Source organism: Kogia breviceps, chromosome 19 (genome assembly GCF_026419965.1).
Source record: "Kogia breviceps isolate mKogBre1 chromosome 19, mKogBre1 haplotype 1, whole genome shotgun sequence".
Lineage (NCBI taxonomy): Eukaryota > Metazoa > Chordata > Mammalia > Artiodactyla > Physeteridae > Kogia > Kogia breviceps.
In genome coordinates this window covers 54,393,117-54,411,576 of record NC_081328.1, presented here as the reverse complement: position 1 = coordinate 54,411,576, position 18,460 = coordinate 54,393,117, and positions in this window count along the sequence as shown.

The window sequence follows — 18,460 nt, the reverse complement described above, 5'->3', positions numbered from 1 at the left end:
TTTTCTATGAGGAAAATGAATTATCCCCAAAAAAGATGAAAGAATGCAGATTGTAGCTTTATTCTCATAGACTTTAAGATCTTTTGTTACCTACATAATGCCAAGTGTCCCCCCAAAACTTCTTTTTAGCACTTAGTTACCTTACAAATAAGACTGAGATACAGTTTCATGGATTCACATAGTTATGTTGAACTTGGAGTTGCCTAGAATGAGGAAAGGATTTGTACTTTATTCAGCTTCTCACCCCATCTCAGCTCTTCCATTCCTGGGTAATATAGTCATGCTATTTGCCATGTGAAACCAGCATTAACAGTAGGTTCTATAATGATGAGAGGCACGCAGGGTGGGATAGATTTGATCTGAGACAGACCACAGAGAAAAATCCAAAGCAACCATCATTTGCCAACCCTCAATCCCTGGAGGAACTGTCGGCTGACTAATACTGTCCTGCTATGGTCTGGGGGAGAATGGTGCTATCATTCCCAATAATCCACCTCACAGACCAAAAGTCTTAAAGGAGATTTTCTCTTTCCTTCTCTTCTTTTTTCCTTCCTTCCTTCTTTCCTTTCTCCCTCCATCCTGTCTCTCCATCTCTCCCCCTCCTGTCTTCCTCTGTCTCTGTCTTTCTCTCTCTCTCTCTCTCTCACACACACACAGTCTGAGACTTATTACAGTCTTCAGTATATTCCAGTTGGCTCTAGGCGCTTATGAATTATATGTTTATTTTGTCTTCTTGACTGATATTTCCTCATGTCTGAGTATTGTGCCTCTAGGAAGGAAAACTTATGCATATATATATATATATATATATATATATATATATATATATATATATTATTTTTTTAAAGGAGAGGTTTTCTAAAATTCTTGCCAAAAGTAAAGTGGCTTAAAAGGAAAGTACATAGGGCTCTTCTTTTCAAAAGCAAGTAATTTCAAATAACTTTATTTATAACAATTCCTATTTTCAAGCATGTTTTTTGAGGAAGTTATGAGACCTAAATTGAATAAGATCAGTGAAGACAAATTGAAATAATGGTGCCCAGTGAGTGTGTAGTTGAGTGAATGCTTTGGTACCACTGGACTTACAGACATCATTATTCTACCAGGCTTTCATCATCAATTTTCCATACCTGCAACAAGTTGGAATATGAATGGCTGTCTCCTTACTGACTGATCTGTGCCCCTCCCCTTCTTTCAGCTATGCAGGGTGATGGACAGGTGCTAAATGCACAGCCCTCTCTGACTTCTATGTCTGCCTGCCATCGTGTACCTGGGTCACTTGCCTTGGATGCCTGTCCCTGCCTTCACCCCTCCTCCAGACCAGGTCAAGGCACTTTAGCTCTGAACTCTGACCTCATTTCCTCCCCTCAAGAAGAGTTCATCCATCCTCCCTCAAACACATCCTGATTCTAGTCTATCAATGTGGTATAATTCTTTGCTTATAAATCCATCTGCTTTCCTCTACTGGTCCAATCACAGAGTCAATGGTCACTTTCTATAGATAATTGCAGAAATTATTTCTCCTCCACTAAATGAAAAGCTGCTTTAAATTGGGTATAAAACTGGATAAAATTTTTATTGTAACAATTTGTATGGAAACACAAAAGACCCCGAATAGACAAAGCAATCTTGAGAAAGAAAAATGGAGCTGGAGGAATTAGGCTTCCTGACTTCAGACTATACTACAAAGCTACAGTAATCAAGACAGTATGGTACTGGCACAAAAACAGAAATATAGATCAATGGAACAGGATAGAAAGCCCAGAGATAAACCCATGCACCTATGGTCACCTTATCTATAACAAAGGAGGCAAGAATATACAATGGAGAAAAGACAGTCTCTTCAATAAGTGGTGCTGGGAAAACTGGACAGCTACATGTAAAAGAATGAAATTAGAACACTCCCTAACAACATACACAAAAATAAATTCAAAATGGATTAAAGACCTAAATTTAAGGCCAGACACTATAAAACTCTTCTAGGAAAACACAGGAAGGACACTCTTTGACATAAGTCACAGCAAGATCTTTTTTGACCCACCTCCTATAGTAATGAAAATAAAAACAAAAATAAACAACTGGGACCTAATTAAACTTAAAAGCTTCTGCAAAGCAAAGGAAACCATAAACAAAACGAAAAGACAACCCTCAGAATGGGAGAAAATATTTGCAAATGAAGGCAACCGACAAGGGATTAATCTCCAAAATATACAAACAGTTCATGCAGCTCAATATCAATAAAACAAACAGCTCAATATCAATAAAACAAACAACCCAATCCAAAAATGGGCAGAAGGCCTAAATAGACATTTCTCCAAAGAAGACATACAGATGGCCAACAAACACATGAAAAGATGCTCAACATCACTAATTATTAGAGAAATGGAAATCAAAACTACAATGAGGTATCGCCTAACACGGGTCAGAATGGCCATCATCAAAAAATCTACAAACAGTAAATGCTGGAAAGGATGTGGAGAAAAGGGAACCCTCTAACACTGTTGGTGGGAATGTAAATTGGTACAGCCACTGTGGAGAACAGTATGGAGTTTCCTCAAGAAACTATAAATAGAATTACCGGGGCTTCCCTGGTGGTGCAGTGGTTGAGAATCCGCCTGCCAATGCAGAAGACACGGGTTCGTGCCCTGGTCCGGGAAGATCCCACATGCCGCGGAGCGGCTGGGCCCGTGAGCCATGGCCACTGAGCCTGCACGTCCGGAGCCTATGGTCTGCAACGGGAGAGGCCACAACAGTGAGAGGCCCGCGTACCAAAAAAAAAAAAAAAAAAAAAAAAAAAAATAGAATTACCATATGACCCAGCAATCCTACAACCTACAATGAGTAGGTTTTTTTACCTCATTTCTTTTCAGAGTTCCATCTGATCTGTAGTTCAGTTCTTTTTCTAAAATCATTGAATCCAAGGGAAACTAGTTTCAGAAGTTTTAGAAGCAGGCTATTTAGGGAGCATCAACTGATGAGTAATCATAAATATCAGTGAAATTTTGTTGGAGTCTGTCTTCTGTGAACACTTGGAAAATGTCAGTTTTTCTTCTGCATTTTTGTTACATTAGACTCTGTGGCTTGAACTTGATTCCAGGCAATAGGGCTATTAAATAGTGTGGGAAATAGAGCTTTTGAAAGGAGAGGTGTCAGAAATTTGGGTCCTGAAAAATTGTAATGGATTACATAGACCAGTTTGAAATGTAAATTCATCTTGAACTGCACCTGCATCTTCTCTTTGATGACATAACTATATGTCTTCTGTGATTTGCTTTTTGATAGAGCAATCACAGCTACAAAAAAAAAAAAAAGACAATGCCCTTATTAGCAGATCAATGATTTTTTTTGGTGGGGGGTTACGCGGGCCTCTCACTGCTGTGGCCTCTCCCGTTGCGGAGCACAGGCTCCGGACGCGCAGGCTCAGCAGCCGTGGCTCACGGGCCCAGCCGCTCCGCGGCATGTGGGATCTTCCTGGACCGGGGCGCGAACCCGTGTCCCCTGCATCGGCAGGCGGACTCTCAACCACTGCGCCACCAGGGAACCCGCAGATCAATGCTTTGTAAATATGAATCTTTTCAGGGCTTCCCTGGTGGCACAGTGGTTAAGAATCTGCCTGCCGATGCAGGGGACACAGGTTCGAGCCCCGGTCCGGGAAGATCCCACATGTCACGGAGCAACTAAGCCCGTGCACCACAACTACTGAGCCTGTGCTCTAGAGCCTGCGAGCCACAACTACTGAGCCCATGTGCCACAACTACTGAAGCCCACACACCTACAGCCCGTGCTCCGCATCAAGAGAAGCCACCGTAAGGAGAAGCCTGCGCACGGCAATGAAGAGTGGACCCTGCTCACCGCAACTAGAGAAAGCCCGCGTGCAGCTACGAAGACCCAATGCAGCCAAAAATAAATTAATAAATTAATTTTTAAAAAATTCCAAAAAATTAAATATGAATCTTTTCTGAAGCTCTTCTGGGTAGATCCAAGTCTATCTATCTTTTTTCAGAGAAAGTTTATCTTTAAGCAAGGTAACAAATTCTGAGGACTTGGCTATATATATTTTCCTTTATCAACAACCTTCACCTTTTTTTACAATGGAGAATACAGTTCATTGAAATGGACTTCCCCATTTCCTTTAGGCATGTTGACCGACACAGATTTCTGCTTCAAGCTGTAGCAAATGTTATTTACTAGTACAGTCTCCACGGTCAGCTTTGAGTGCAGAACATTCGGTGAATAAGTCAAAGGATCTAGTATAGACTGATGGGTGGAGTTTCATAGTTCCCAGAGCAGTGAGGAAAAAAAACCAACCTACGTCAGACTCTAATATTTATTGGGAACATGACACCCATGTGGTCACTTTTGTTTGTTTACTGTTGAAATACAGTTTTTCTAAAATTCAAAGTTACTAAATTTCTTTTACATGGCTAGTCACAAAGGTGAAAGGGAAAATAGAGCCTGGAATGAAAAGGCAGCAGGAACATGGAGAAAATAAATTACAAGTGCAAAAGTATATAAACAACAGTTTTAGAATTTATTTTTATGTAGGTAACTTGGTTTATAACATTATGTAAGTTTCCCGTGTACCACGCTGTATTTCTACTTCTGTATCACCCTGCAGTGTCTCACCACCAGAAGTTTAGTTCCTATCTGTCACCAAAGAGTTGATCACTTTTACCCATTTCGACCTCCCACCACCCCTTGCCCTCTGGTAACTACTACCCTGTTCTCTGTATCTAGGGGTTTGTTTTTATATAAATGGCATTTCATGAGTCCTCCTGTGTCTACATTCTCTTATGAAGTAGGGAATTCCGTACTCTCTGAGCTTCAAGAGGGTGCTCTGATGGTGCAGATAAGAGCCACACAGCTGCGTCAAACAGACACACAAACAAACAAAAACCCAACAACTCTGTTCAGATATCAACTGTCAGGGAGTTTTGGACTCTATCAACCTGGTGCGAGAGAGAATCTCTATGCTTTCTCAAATGTATGTAAATTCAATAGAAACGCTTTTTCACACTGTATACATGTGGAATGCCAAGCTGAAATAACTCAGTCAGTGGAAGGATCGATGCATGGATTAGCTCCTGGAAAGGGTTTTAAGATGACAATATGCTGTCATTTGGTAAGCACATAGGATAAGGGGTCCCCGGAGAAAGAGAACCAGGTGTGGCTTTCTTGGCATGAGATCCCATTTTGGCCTAAGCCATTTTGTGACCTAAGCCTGGCCACAACGCTTGCCCTTGAACAGGTCTCAGTAATCCGTGGTTTCAAGGGAACAAAGGAATGCAGGAAGAGAGAAAAGGCAGTCAGACAACGGTGCAGTGATGCAGCAGAGTCCTAGTTCCTCCTCAAGGGAGATACATAATAAGGTATCTTTGAGTTCTGCGGGAACTAAGGCCCGATGTTAACCCTCCTGACTTCAATGGACTAGAGCTTGGACTCTGTCGACCTTTGCCCCAATTCTCTGCTGAGTTCTCCTCTGCTCAAGCCCCTTCGTGAATATGCACGTACCCTTAGCTTAAAACTCCCCCGATTTTGCTGTTGGGAAGACACTGCTTTGGGAAGGATGCCCCAGTGTTCTCCTTAATTGCTGCAGGTAATAATAAATCCTCGTCATAATCAACCCTTCCTTCTCCTGATCTTCGGCTTGGTTGCGTCTTGTGGCTTGACACCCACCAAGAGGCGAACCCAGTTTTCAGGTAACAATTAATCCTGCGATATGGTTTTCAGAAGCTAATGTGACTTAGACTATCCTTTAGTAGAAGGGTAATACCTAGAGGCAAGAGAGATAACCATTGAGATTTATCCTGTATTGGCCTAATCACATGGTGTGATTAGACCAAAACTCCCTCTTTCAGATAGAAGAATACACTCTGAGAGAGAGACAGAGAGAGAGAGAACACAACCACTGAGTCCCTATGAGTAATGAGCAAACAGTGATGTTTTGCCTGGAGAAGCAAAGAGCAACAAAGCCTTCAGAGTGTAAGCCAGTATGGACATGTTCTTATGTAAAATAAACTTTAGGTTTATTATTTACTAATGACTAAACTAAAAGAAGCAGAAAAGTTATTGGCTGAGGATATTTTAATTCAGCAGAAAATTTTTTAGTAGGTAGAATGGGGTCTTCTAGTGGTAAAAACGACAAGACCATTACTATTCAATTCTAATTGCTAGCCAATTAATATTCCAACTACTAGACTATTCAAGCATTAATTACCATGCAAATTGGTGTGTATGTTACCAGGAGGATTCGAGCACTGGGTAGGAAATTGGGCTAAATAATAACAATAGGCGTTATTATTATTATTTTTTGGCATTATTTAATAAGAACCTATTTTGTGTTCCATCTTGTGGTGGTAAAATACCTACTGTCACTGGCGCCCCTCAGAAGAATTTCATAGTTTGTGGTATTGATCCCATCCCATAGATGAAAAAAGAAAAAGTCAAGAATGCTATGTGGCTTCCAGATTCCTGGGGAAAATATTGGCAGATGACAAAACCAGTGTTCCATCCAAATATTTATGCGTACAAAGTTTCTGTTTTACCCTGATACTCTGATGCTAATAAAATCTGACCTACGGACAGTATCTTTTGCACCAACTAAGCTGCTTTTCCCCCCTTATGCTATGCCTAAAATCCTGTCCATATTCTCTTAGATACGTTAAAGACCATCCTTAATTCAACTTCAGAATATGATTGTGGGAGCAGCCCCTGCTCACCACCTATCACCCTTCTTAGTCTGCTCTCAGCCTGGCCTTCTTGACCATTCACTTTGGTGGTTTGGCTTATCTGCTTCTAACCAATCATTTTGTTTCCAACTCAGGAATTGTTTTCTCTCTCCTTGTTAGTTATGCTTCATTTGCTGTATGTTAACAGCCGTATCTGTTAATACGGCTTTAAAAAATGTTTCTCCTTGACTTTGGGACCATCTTTTGTGAAATGCTCCCTCTGGGAAGGGTCTTGCTTCCTGGACCAGCTCCTCTCTTGACTCACATCTTGAAGAATTGGAGACTGCAGAGAATACTATTTCTTTCTCTGTGTTTCTATTATTAAGAATTCAACCAGGCAACAAATTACAGTCTCCTGTACAGTGTTTCTATTTCTCTCATTTTTCCCTATCATCTCAATAAAAGTATAACTTCTTTAGAGAAAGGGTTATATCTGTAAACATATTTATTATTCAAAAATTGGGCTTACAATGGAACTTTAAAATGTTATTTTTTATCTCTTTTAATTAATTAACTTATTTATTTATTTATTTTTGGCTGCGTTGGGTCTTCGTTGCTGCGCGTGGGCTTTCTCTAGTTGTGGCGAGCGGGGGCTACTCTTCATTGTGGTGTGTGGGCTTCTCATTGAGGTGGCTTCTCTCGTTGTGGAGCACGGGCTCTAGGCTCACGGACTTCAGTAGTTGTGGCACGTGGGCTCAGTAGTTGTGGCTCGTGGGCTCTAGAGCACAGCTTTAGTAGTTGTGGCGCATGGGCTTAGCTGCTCCACGGCATGTGGGATCTTCCCGGACCAGGGCTCGAACCCGTGTCCCATTGCATTGGCAGGCGGATTCTTAACCACTGTGCCACCAGGGAAGTCCCCACGATGTTATTTTTTTGACTTTTATTTATTTAATTGGGGCTTATATTTCATGCAAATAACCTCATAGGTATATTTTGTTGCTCTAAATTTATGGAAATACCATCAGCTGACTGTTTTTCTCCTAATAAAATCCAATATAGATTTATATTTACGTTACTGACTATATGGAAGGAATTGACTAATTCCAGATTTTCTTCTAGCAAAGAACAGATTTATCTCTAAGTGGGAGAATCTTCTTTATTTGTCTTTTATTACCCCAAATCAGCAAACACACAGTAAAACTGAAAAAAGAACAAAACAAAAACCACCAAATATTTAAGGCTGGGAGAAATAAAAACAACAGACACAATTTATTGAGAATTTATTATGTGCTAGATTCTAATCACCCATGGCACGTATCTCTAAGGACTGGCTTTCTAGCACATCTATACAAGCCTTTAGTCAGAACACGTTAGTTCAAGATGTTTAACATGATGAAAAATCTTCCCAACTTTTGGGAACGTTTCCACTTACAGCCTTGTATCATGGTTTCCCTACAGTTAAAAAAATATGTATCCAAACTGTAACCCTATTTTTCAGGGAATCTTCTCTGGTCTATTTCGATACTTGCAAAAGCTCAAACAGCGCAAGTGCACACACATACAGATACATAATGAGTAGTAAAACTAAACAGATTTTTTTGATATTTACTGGCTTCTGTATTTTGCTCATAACCTAGGATTAGTAGAAGTCATGGCAACCTTTCTGATATTTGGCTTCATTTTGGATACAAGGCATATTTACTGACGTTTGAGGAGAATGCCTCAGTCACTGGGTTGCATGCAGCCTGCAGCTCATGCAGGCTCAAAATGAACGTGGAAAGAACCACTGTAGTAAGAGCCATCGCAAATCTACCCTTGACTTCAGATGGCCTACGTGCTCTCCAAGTAGAAATATTGCTGAGAGTTTGCCAAACACGCAAAGGCGGTGGATTCCACCGTTTTGCAAGCAAAGGAAACAGCATATGAACCTCCTTTGAAAACTTTTTTTTCACATTAAGAGGCGCCACACGAACAGAACGCGCCATAAATAATGTGTGCTAACATTTTCCAAAAAACTGGACATCAATTAATGCTAATTTATGAGGGAACTTCTTTGGAAGAGCATAGTCCAGACTTATAACTACTGAAAAGACTCATTAATATAAATGTTAAGGGAGTTTTCTTAAAAGGAGGAGGGACTAAAGTAAATGCGTAGCATTACGTTGAAAGCTCATAATTTACTGCAAATTCAGTGGAAAGCAAACCTTACACTGTATGTTTCCAAAGGTAATGTTTTAGCACATTAATCAAGAAAATAAAATAAGAATGAGGATATGATATTAAGAAACACATGCAGTGAAAATCCAGCTTAAGGATACCTAACATTTATCGAATAGGTGCTACATGCCAGACATTATACATACGCTACCTTGTTTATTTTTTCCAAAGATGACTGTGGGACAGATCATGTTATTTTTTCCATTTTACAATTGAGAAGACTAAAAAAACAAGCAGTTTGTGTTACATGCTAAAAGTCACCAAAATGACAACTGGTGAAACTCAGATTCAGATCCCCATCTTAAACTACATGCAGTACTTCATAATACTGCCTTTGACGATTGTCAGATAAATGTGTGGACAAATTGAAGTACACTTGTGTAATGCTTTATCCTACAGGACCTTTAAAAATAAAATCAAATTACTTTTCCATAAGTTAAACTATATATTCCTACACACACGTTAATTTGTGTGTACTAACTTGACCAAGTTTAAGTTTGAGGCAATGACTTATTTTTACTTTTAGGTCTTAACCATGGTGACAAAATACTTAGCAGTCCCTACCTTTTTCTGAATTTCTCTCTAACATTTTGAGTGGTCCAGGTAATATTCATGAGTTGGCTGGAAAATGGAATTTCTACTCTCGAGGTAGTTGATTATCTTAGGTCATATCTTTGCTGAAATGAAAGTGGAAAAAGTCATCTTTATTTGGTTTCTTTAGGAAGTGTGTGTGTGTGTGTGTGTGTGTATGCACACCTGCAGGTATACTTTGGTAGAGGAAAGATGGGGGATAGGGGAGAATGAGGGAAAGCCAGAAGAATATTTTACCCAGATTCTTGAGATTGGTTATCTATTGCTTAATAATAAATGTTTTCTGTTAGATCTCCAGGAGATCTCTTCGCCTTTAATTCACGTTTCCTCTCCAACTTGCCATAGATTCTGTAATTGGGAAAAGATCCTAGTGGGATATCAAAGCTCATCATCTCAGTGGCCAGGAAAATGTATGGATCCTTCTAGAACAGTCGTTCTCAAACTTGATCATGCCTCAGAATCATCAGGAAGGCTTGTTAAAGCACGGACTAGTGGGTTCTCCAATTTCCTTTCAGTAGGTCTGGAGTAGGACCTGTGAGTTTGCATTTCGGACAAGTTTCTAAGACATGCTCCTGGTGATGCTCTAGGGACCCCACTTTGAGAACCACTGCAGCAGAGGGGACAGTAGTAATGAAATATATGTAGGCCCATGATGTATGCTGGTAATGACAGTTCATGTTCAAAAAATAAACAATGTTGTCTGTCATACCATCAATGAATAAAACATATATTAAGTAGTTTCCAAATGATCTATAAATAATTGTTACATCCAGGTCTCAAACTAAAAGATTAATATTGAATAATGATTTGAAAACAATTATTGAATAACTTCAGACTTTCTAAATCTTTCTGTAGCTACCAGCCACCTAATCAGGCACTCAGTGTAACTCTGAGTTTAAAAATGAGAAAAGAATTAACCCTTAGGGCTATTCATTCCTGAATTTTCCATAGGAATTGAGAAGCTTCCAATTTGTTTAAATTGAAACAGGGAATCTCATTAAAAACCTACCTCACTCAGCATACAAAATTAAAGGAGTTATATTTGAATGATTAAATATTTACAGCTTATCAGTGAGAAAATACTGATGTGATTCTAGGGTAAGCAAAGAGCGTTCACCAAGGAGGTGGAAGGAAAAAACAGAGATGAAATGGAGCAAAAGATGTCATTTCAAATCGTGAAAGAGGAAATCTTGTCTAGGTTTTCTCAGTAACTCACTTTTAGAAAAACCTTTCTTCATGAGCTTCTCTAGTGATAGACCGTTGTTGGCAAAATTAAGTCTAAAATACCTCCAAAGTTTACCTAACAGTGGTTTCTAAAAAGAAACACCATATCCTCCAAGTTCCTGATTCTAAGGGAAACATTTGTGCACCAGTCATGTAAAGTCCTGTATAACTAGAGAAGGGAGTATGAGTTTAACATGCAAGATTCAGTGCATGTTTCACTGTGTGAAATGTTTCAATTATTTCTATAACATTTAACATGTTCTAGATATAGTGCATTAAGCACACAGCCAAGAAACGTTCCAAGCCTACGCTGTTTTTCATTTGGTTGTATTGTAAGTGTATGAAACACATGTTAGGAATATATTTCATATTCTGCATTTGTAAAATATCAAATTTATATCAGCAGAAACCACAAAGGCAGCCCAGGAGCTGCCCCCAGAGCAAGGCCATTTTGCAATCACACTTTTAACACCACATTATCATTTTAAAGAACAAATCCCCTGGTTGAAACGAAGAAAATGATTTTCACAACTCATGGCAATTTTCTTTATGTATTTATTACACAGGATTCAAAACATATACTCAACAAGAGTTTGTCTCAAGTTTCTACTTTGTGTAATATGTACCATGCTGAAAGTACATATTACAAACAAAATGAATTCAACTTGGTTATCTTATTTCATTTTATGGCAGAGATATATTTTTGTGAGATTCTTGAAGTTTATTCCAAGATATCTACATGCTATGATTCTTCATATTATTCTATGCTAAAAAGCTATCAAGGAAGAAGATTATTCTTCTCATGAGCTAAATAAATGTTTTTGCAAACATCATTCTTCAGTCCCAGATGAAATATTGATAAAATATTTTCTGAGAAATCTACTTATGCTACAGAATTTACCTTGTATACCTAAATATGAAGCCTTTCCTCCCACATCTAATTATATAAATATAGGTGACATTATACCAACAATTATATTTTATTAGAGTTATGGATGACATGGATTTGGGTTACCCCAGCATAATTTGTCTTACTTTGAATTCTTCTCTAATAACAATTACTTTTAAGTAAGAGGAACTGGGTTCTACTATCGTATGGTCACATTTATAAATCCTTCATTATGTATTCACTTCCTTGACCTGACAAATATGGTCAGTTTAGAGTTCATTTCAGATGAGTTGATTTCACAATAGTACCTAAAATATCAATCTAAACTCACACTACCCTGGTCTGTGTACAACTATCTGTAGGCATGAATCTCACCTTGGGGTTAAGCCACAAAAAAGAAACTGTTGGATGAATGTGTCTCTGTGGTTCCTAAACAGAGCAAGTAAGCTCCTTAACTTCCGTCGTTCAGTTTTCTCACATGGCAAATAGGGACGGTAGTAGTACCTACCTCATCGTTTTGTGTGAGGATTTAATGAATTACTACTTGTAGTGTGCTGAAAATAACATATAGCTCATGGCAACCCCTACATAGGTGACTGCTGGTATCATCACTCACTGATGTTTCCTCTGTGCCTGCCTGAAAGGAATATGTAGCTGATAAATGAAAAGTGAATTAATAAATAAAATAACAAGGCCTCTCCTTTAAGTCCATCATAGCCTTTTGTTTGGACCTCTCTAATAAGATACACCGTACTCTGTATCATATTAAAAGATTTATTCTCACCTATGTTTCCCCTACGTTACTTGAGGGCAGGGAGTATGTCTTATTGTATTTGTATCCCTGCAGTGACGAGGACTGTGCCTGGAACGCAGGATGTATCTATTCCTAGCATGTGTGGAATGAATTAATAACTAGAGCAGAGCCCAAAGAAATGTGAGATACTTCGCCTATCAATCACTGATTTTTAAATATTCATTTGTTACATATTTCTAGAGTAACTAGTCTGCGGATGGCATTTTGCTGAATGTAATACAAAAATGCATCATAGTCCCTTACTTCAAGAACATTGTAAATTAATAGGGAAGGCAAAATAACCCCAAATACTTATACGTGGGTAATATCTGACTCACACGAGAGTATTATATGAAAGGCGAGGAGATTCCAGTGGAAGAAGACGTGACTCCCAGCGTCATGCCGAGCCCAAAAGGCATCATGAAATTGTACAGTTAGCTCCCTGCTGGGCCACCTTTCAGCAAACAACATGCATGACAACAGTTTCCCCACTGGATTGGTTAAATTGATATGTAGTTTGATTTCTCATGAATTAAACTTGTGGCCATTTCTACCCAGACCCGCTAAACGACCTGTGAATTCAATCAAACTGCTGGGGTGAATTAAACAAAATTCACGGGCTTTTGTGGGATTCTTGTAGGTATGGCTTGGTTACTAATATCTGTTTGTTGGCTTTTTGACTATGTATTAGGAAGTCAAGAAATTAGTGAAACTGTTTCACCTCATCATCACATTAGCATATTGTATAAAGTGTTCCCAGCTAGCGGTAAGCAAGGCTCTGTGTTCCACGGCGAACACTAACCACAGGGAAGGCATATTTGATGCACAACCAGGAGCAAATCTCACCGAATGCTACATCTCCCACGAACAACGGCTTGATCGTTTTAAGTGTCCTGATCTGTTAAAAAAAAGCTAATCAGGTAGGTTTGTGTGGACTCAGCATTGGCTACCAGAACCTACTTTGGGTGTGTGTGTGTGTGTGTGTGTGTGTGTGTGTGTTTCCATCATACTTCTCCACTTCTTTTTACTTGGTAGAAATGGCCTGACCCAACTTTGAATGTACCTGGTGTGTGTGTGTGTGTGTGTGTGTGTGTGTGTGTGTGTGTGTGTGTGTTTCCATCATACTTCTCCACTTCTTTTTACTTGGTAGAAATGGCCTGACCCAACTTTGAATGTACCTGGGGTGTGTGTGTGTGTGTGTGTGTGTGTGTGTGTGTGTGTGTGTGTGTGTGTTTCCATCATACTTCTCCACTTCTTTTTACTTGGTAGAAATGGCCTGACCCAACTTTGAATGTACCTGGTGTGTGTGTGTGTGTGTGTGTGTGTGTGTGTGTGTGTGTGTGTGTTTCCATCATACTTCTCCACTTCTTTTTACTTGGTAGAAATGGCCTGACCCAACTGTGAATGTACCTGGCAAGATGTGTTATAGTTCACACGTTTCTAATCAGAGTGGAGGGCCCAGAGCCCCCTGCCAGCTCCGGCCTGAGGCATCCTGCAATTAACATTGTCAAGTGTTCCCTGCCTGTAAACAGTTACCTCACATTACCTCAGAGCATGGGGCCGTGTTTGCACGGGACAGCCAGCCGCCGCAGTATGGCTTAGCTAAAATTCTGACTTCTGGAAGTCATTTTCTACCACGTGCACATTTCAGTAAATCTGCAAAATAACTTAACCGAAGAGAGCCAGGGTGATGTTTCTTCTTTCATTTTTCTCCCCACCCCCGCCCAACTAAGCTGTAAAACTAAGTCCCCTTTATCACAAAAGTCTCCACTATATAATCCAATTGACTTTCAGAGTTTGCTTTCACATATTTCTGTCTCTTCCTATGTCACTAAATCGTATCAGCTGCTCTGGATTTGGGTTTGATGCTGATTGCTGAGGTGGGAGAGACAGTGGCTGCATTTGTTGGCTACTTTTTCACTAAATGTAGGGATCAGGGAGTACAGTTTTGGGCATTAGTGGACTTTACTAGATATATAGGTTATTTCGTTAGGTTTTTTTTTTTTTTTTTAAATTCGGTCTTTAGTCAGTTTTCCTAAGATAAAAATCTTCAGATCTAGACTTTATTGTACTTTTTGTTTCATACTACATTATATATAAAAATATGATATCATGTATACCATTATACCCATATATATGTATAACCATACGTAACATTTATATATAAATTAAATATATACATAACTATAATGTCCATTATATATAGTAAAAATGTATATAATACATTATTCTAATAATGAAGTTACTGAGTAGGTATGTTAAAATGGAAACAGTATTGTTTAAACTAAATAGTGTGTGTGTTAATGTTTTATGATGACTGTAAATCTTCTAAAGTCAGTAAGTATCTTACATATATGTGTGTGTGTGCATGCATGCATGTGCGTGTGTGTGTGTGTGCCACTTTTAATAGAGCCGACACATGAAATAATAAGGCCAACCCGGTGTCTAACACGGATTCAGAAGGAAGAATTACAGTTAAGTCTTTAAGAAGAGCTTTGATTTAACTTTCCCCAAACGACCCTTGTTTCAAACAGCTTTCTTTGGTTGTATACAGTATAAACTGGATGTACTAAGAGAAATCTTAAGGAACCTAGATTTTGCTCCTAACCATATGGCTAATTAGCTGTGTGACTGGCTAAGTCATTGAATCTTTCTGGGTCTGTCTTTCAGTCAAATGGAGAATACCATAGTTGTCTTACTCCTTCACAATTGTTTTTTGGCCAAATAAATAAAATGATGTATGTGCTATATTTTGAAAATGCCAGTGTAGTAAACTGAAAGAGATACCGCTAACATTTACTGAAATTATAATTTAGTGATCGTTATCGTTTTCCTTTCTCTGCTCCTCTTCTTGGTTTCCCTTTACTCTTTTCACATCTTTATTAACATATCTCTAACTATTCATATTCTTGCTCTAAGCTAGAGGCTGGTAAATTTTTCTGTGATAAGCTAGACAGTAAATATTTGAGCTTTGAGAGCCATAGTCTCTGTTGCAAGTGCTCAACTCTGCCATCACAGCATGAAAGCAGCCGGAGATAATAGTAAAAAACAGGTGTGGCTGTGTTCCTACAAAACTGTACTTGTGGACACTGAAACTTTAGTATCATGTACATTTCACGTGTAATGAAATATTCTTCTTCTTTCAATGTCTTTTCAATCATTGAAAAACATAGAGGAGACCATTCTTAGCTTCTGGTCTTGCAGAAACAGATTACAGGAGGCAGATTTCTCCTGAGCCAGTTCACTGGCTCCTGTTCTAAGTAGACACCTAACTTCATCTCCATTCCCTGGGTGAGAAGGTTGGCTTTTGGCGTAGAGAAAGAGTACTAGTGGCTGGAGCTATATTAGGAGAGAGGGCATCTCAATCTCAAATTTCACCCGTAATTTGAATTCCAGGGAGAAAAACTAAATCAATGTCTTGAAAGCATAATCAATAATGTATATTTCTTTCGAATCCTCGCCTTCAGACAGTAAGAGTGCGAATTGCGATTTTCCACTCCTTTACATTCAGCTCGGTGTGACAGCCACAACTCTTGTACTCCTGATGCTATAATGTTTGAGAGTGAAAAGGTAAGCTAGAAGCCACTTAAATCCTCTCTCTCACTTCACACATAAGGAAGCTGCTGTTCCACTGAAGTAGAACAAGTTGCTCAAAATTAGTGCAGAGCCAAACTAGAACTCATAAGACCGAAGAAGGGTCTCTCTTCACTATACAATTATAGGTTTACTATAATTGTCAAGGTTTACCATAATTGTTCCTGAAAGTTCATCCAAAACCAAAACAGAACCAAAGAAACAGACTCTTGGACGCTTCAGTACTTCTAGGTTAAGATGACCCCGTTGTTATTTCTCCCTCCTTTCAGAAATAACATGGCAAGGAGAGAGATGCGAATGAACGCCACTGGTAGGCTGAGTATCCCCTGCTTTCGGGTAAAGTTTTAGGGCAAAAGCCGTTGTTGACAAGTGGCTGGATTTGACTGATCTTTCTGTTTGCATCACACGTGTTGTCCGTCTTTAGGTGATTATCCTCAGAAAATTTGCTCCAGTAGGCATGGCAACATGGGAGTTTCTTTTCGGATTTGGCCAGGGGGAATCCATCCACAATAGACTTTCCAGTCAAACTTGGGGCCAGGTCCCTGCAAAGAGTTCACAGCTTCGCCATCACCTGGGGCCACATTTAAAATCCTGCCGTCTTTCTTTCTCATGCAAACAGACCCCAGAATGGAAAGGTGGTGCGTATATTACCCACATCTGTCTGCTACAAATCCTGCTCAGTTTCATGCTTTTAGGACAAATTCCAGGCAGAGGGCCACTGGGAGAGGCTCCATTTCTCAGTACCCCATGCCCACCTCTGTCAGTTAGGCGGCAGAATAATTTCTTTCATAAGGTCTGTCCTAGCCAAAGAAAACATACCCATGCCCTGTGGCAGGGGATCTCTGAAGGGAAAGGACTGTGTTCTGAATTACACTCCAAGGGGAGCTGACCCTAGATCAGATGCCTTAAGACCTGGGAAGCAGTGAGACAGGAATCTATCAAAGATGGACTTTATCATTTGGTATGGTTAGAAAATCAATTTTCTATATACGTAACCGTGGCATGGATAAAATCCACCTCTCTCATACTTCAGCTCCCTTTTCCCCATGGTCTAAATTAGAAGGACTGCATTCGTATTTGGGTATCAACACTAAAGAAACAAGCATCTCAGAATTGGAGCCAATCACTGAAAAGGATGGAAAAACAAGCCTCCTTTAGAAAAGAAATGGAAAGATGTCATTTATATGCACAGATTAAATTAGCAAAAAAATATAGGCTCATGCAAGGTCCCTGCTGTGCTTCCTTATGCATCTAATGGAAAAACTGTTCCTGATCCAGGGTTTTATTATTATTGTTATTATTTGAAATGCCACCTTAGGAAAAAAACTTTCCATTTGATACCCACCTTACTAGGAGAGGCTCAGTACAAAAATAAATAGTTGAAAATGTGCTGTGACTGAAATAGTGTTAGCCAAATTAATGCTAAATTTCCATCTGGACTTCAGCATGCTACCACCCAGAAATATTTTCTGGATCTCATTTCTATCTAGCTTTCTTTCCTTCTTTTTTCTTTATTTCTTTTTTTCTTAAGATTCTCTCCCTTCGGCTATCTTCTGCTGTAAAAGGGTTGGAGGATCGTTATAAGGCAAATTGCTTCTGCTGTAGCATCATTAGGCAGACCTCTCATCTCTAGGAGGCAGAAATATTATCATGTAATCCCACTTGAAGGGCGCACCTCTAAAGGTGGTCTTTCCCCCCAGGTGGCTGCTATACATTTTAGCAGATTCATCCTTGGCTGGGACATAAGGAAGCAGTGCTTCGGACGTCAGGGCACATTTCTCTTTGCATCTTCTCATCATGCTTTACACATTGTCTTGATTCTAATCGTAATGAATAAACAAACATGGAACCAAATACTGCCTCAAATGGAAAGTCTGGACAAAACAGGTAGCGAAACTGTAGAACATTTTCATATTTTAAGATATTCTTAGTTTTGACAGTTCCCAAAAGCCTTGGTACATTGAACAATTCACGTCAATCCCAAGCTTCTTTGGAATGAATTAAATTCTTACTATTTCCGGGGGTGGGGATAAAAACAGAGGAGAAATCCCAAAGTCTAGGCCCTCTTCCAAGTTTAATTACTAACTCACTTTATGACCTTGTACAAGACATACAACTATCTGGGTCTCTAGTTCTTCATTTAAAAAAAAAAAAAAAAAAAAAAAAAAAAAGAACACAAGTAATAATAGCTGTCCTGCCAACTTCTTGGTTATATTGAAGCCGATTCTTGAATAGTTGCAAATAACCTTTGGAAGCATTAAAAGGGCTCTATAATCACAGCACTTCTTTTTGCCAGGAAGCTCAGCACAAATTATTTTATAGCTTAAAAAAACTGTCATCTGAAAATTCAAACTAAAATTCATGGGCTTCCCTGGTGGCGCAGAGGTTGGGAGTCCGCCTGCCGATGCAGGGGACGCGGGTTCGTGCCCCGGTCCAGGAGGATCCCAAGTGCCACGGAGCGGCTGGGCCCGTGAGCCGTGGCCA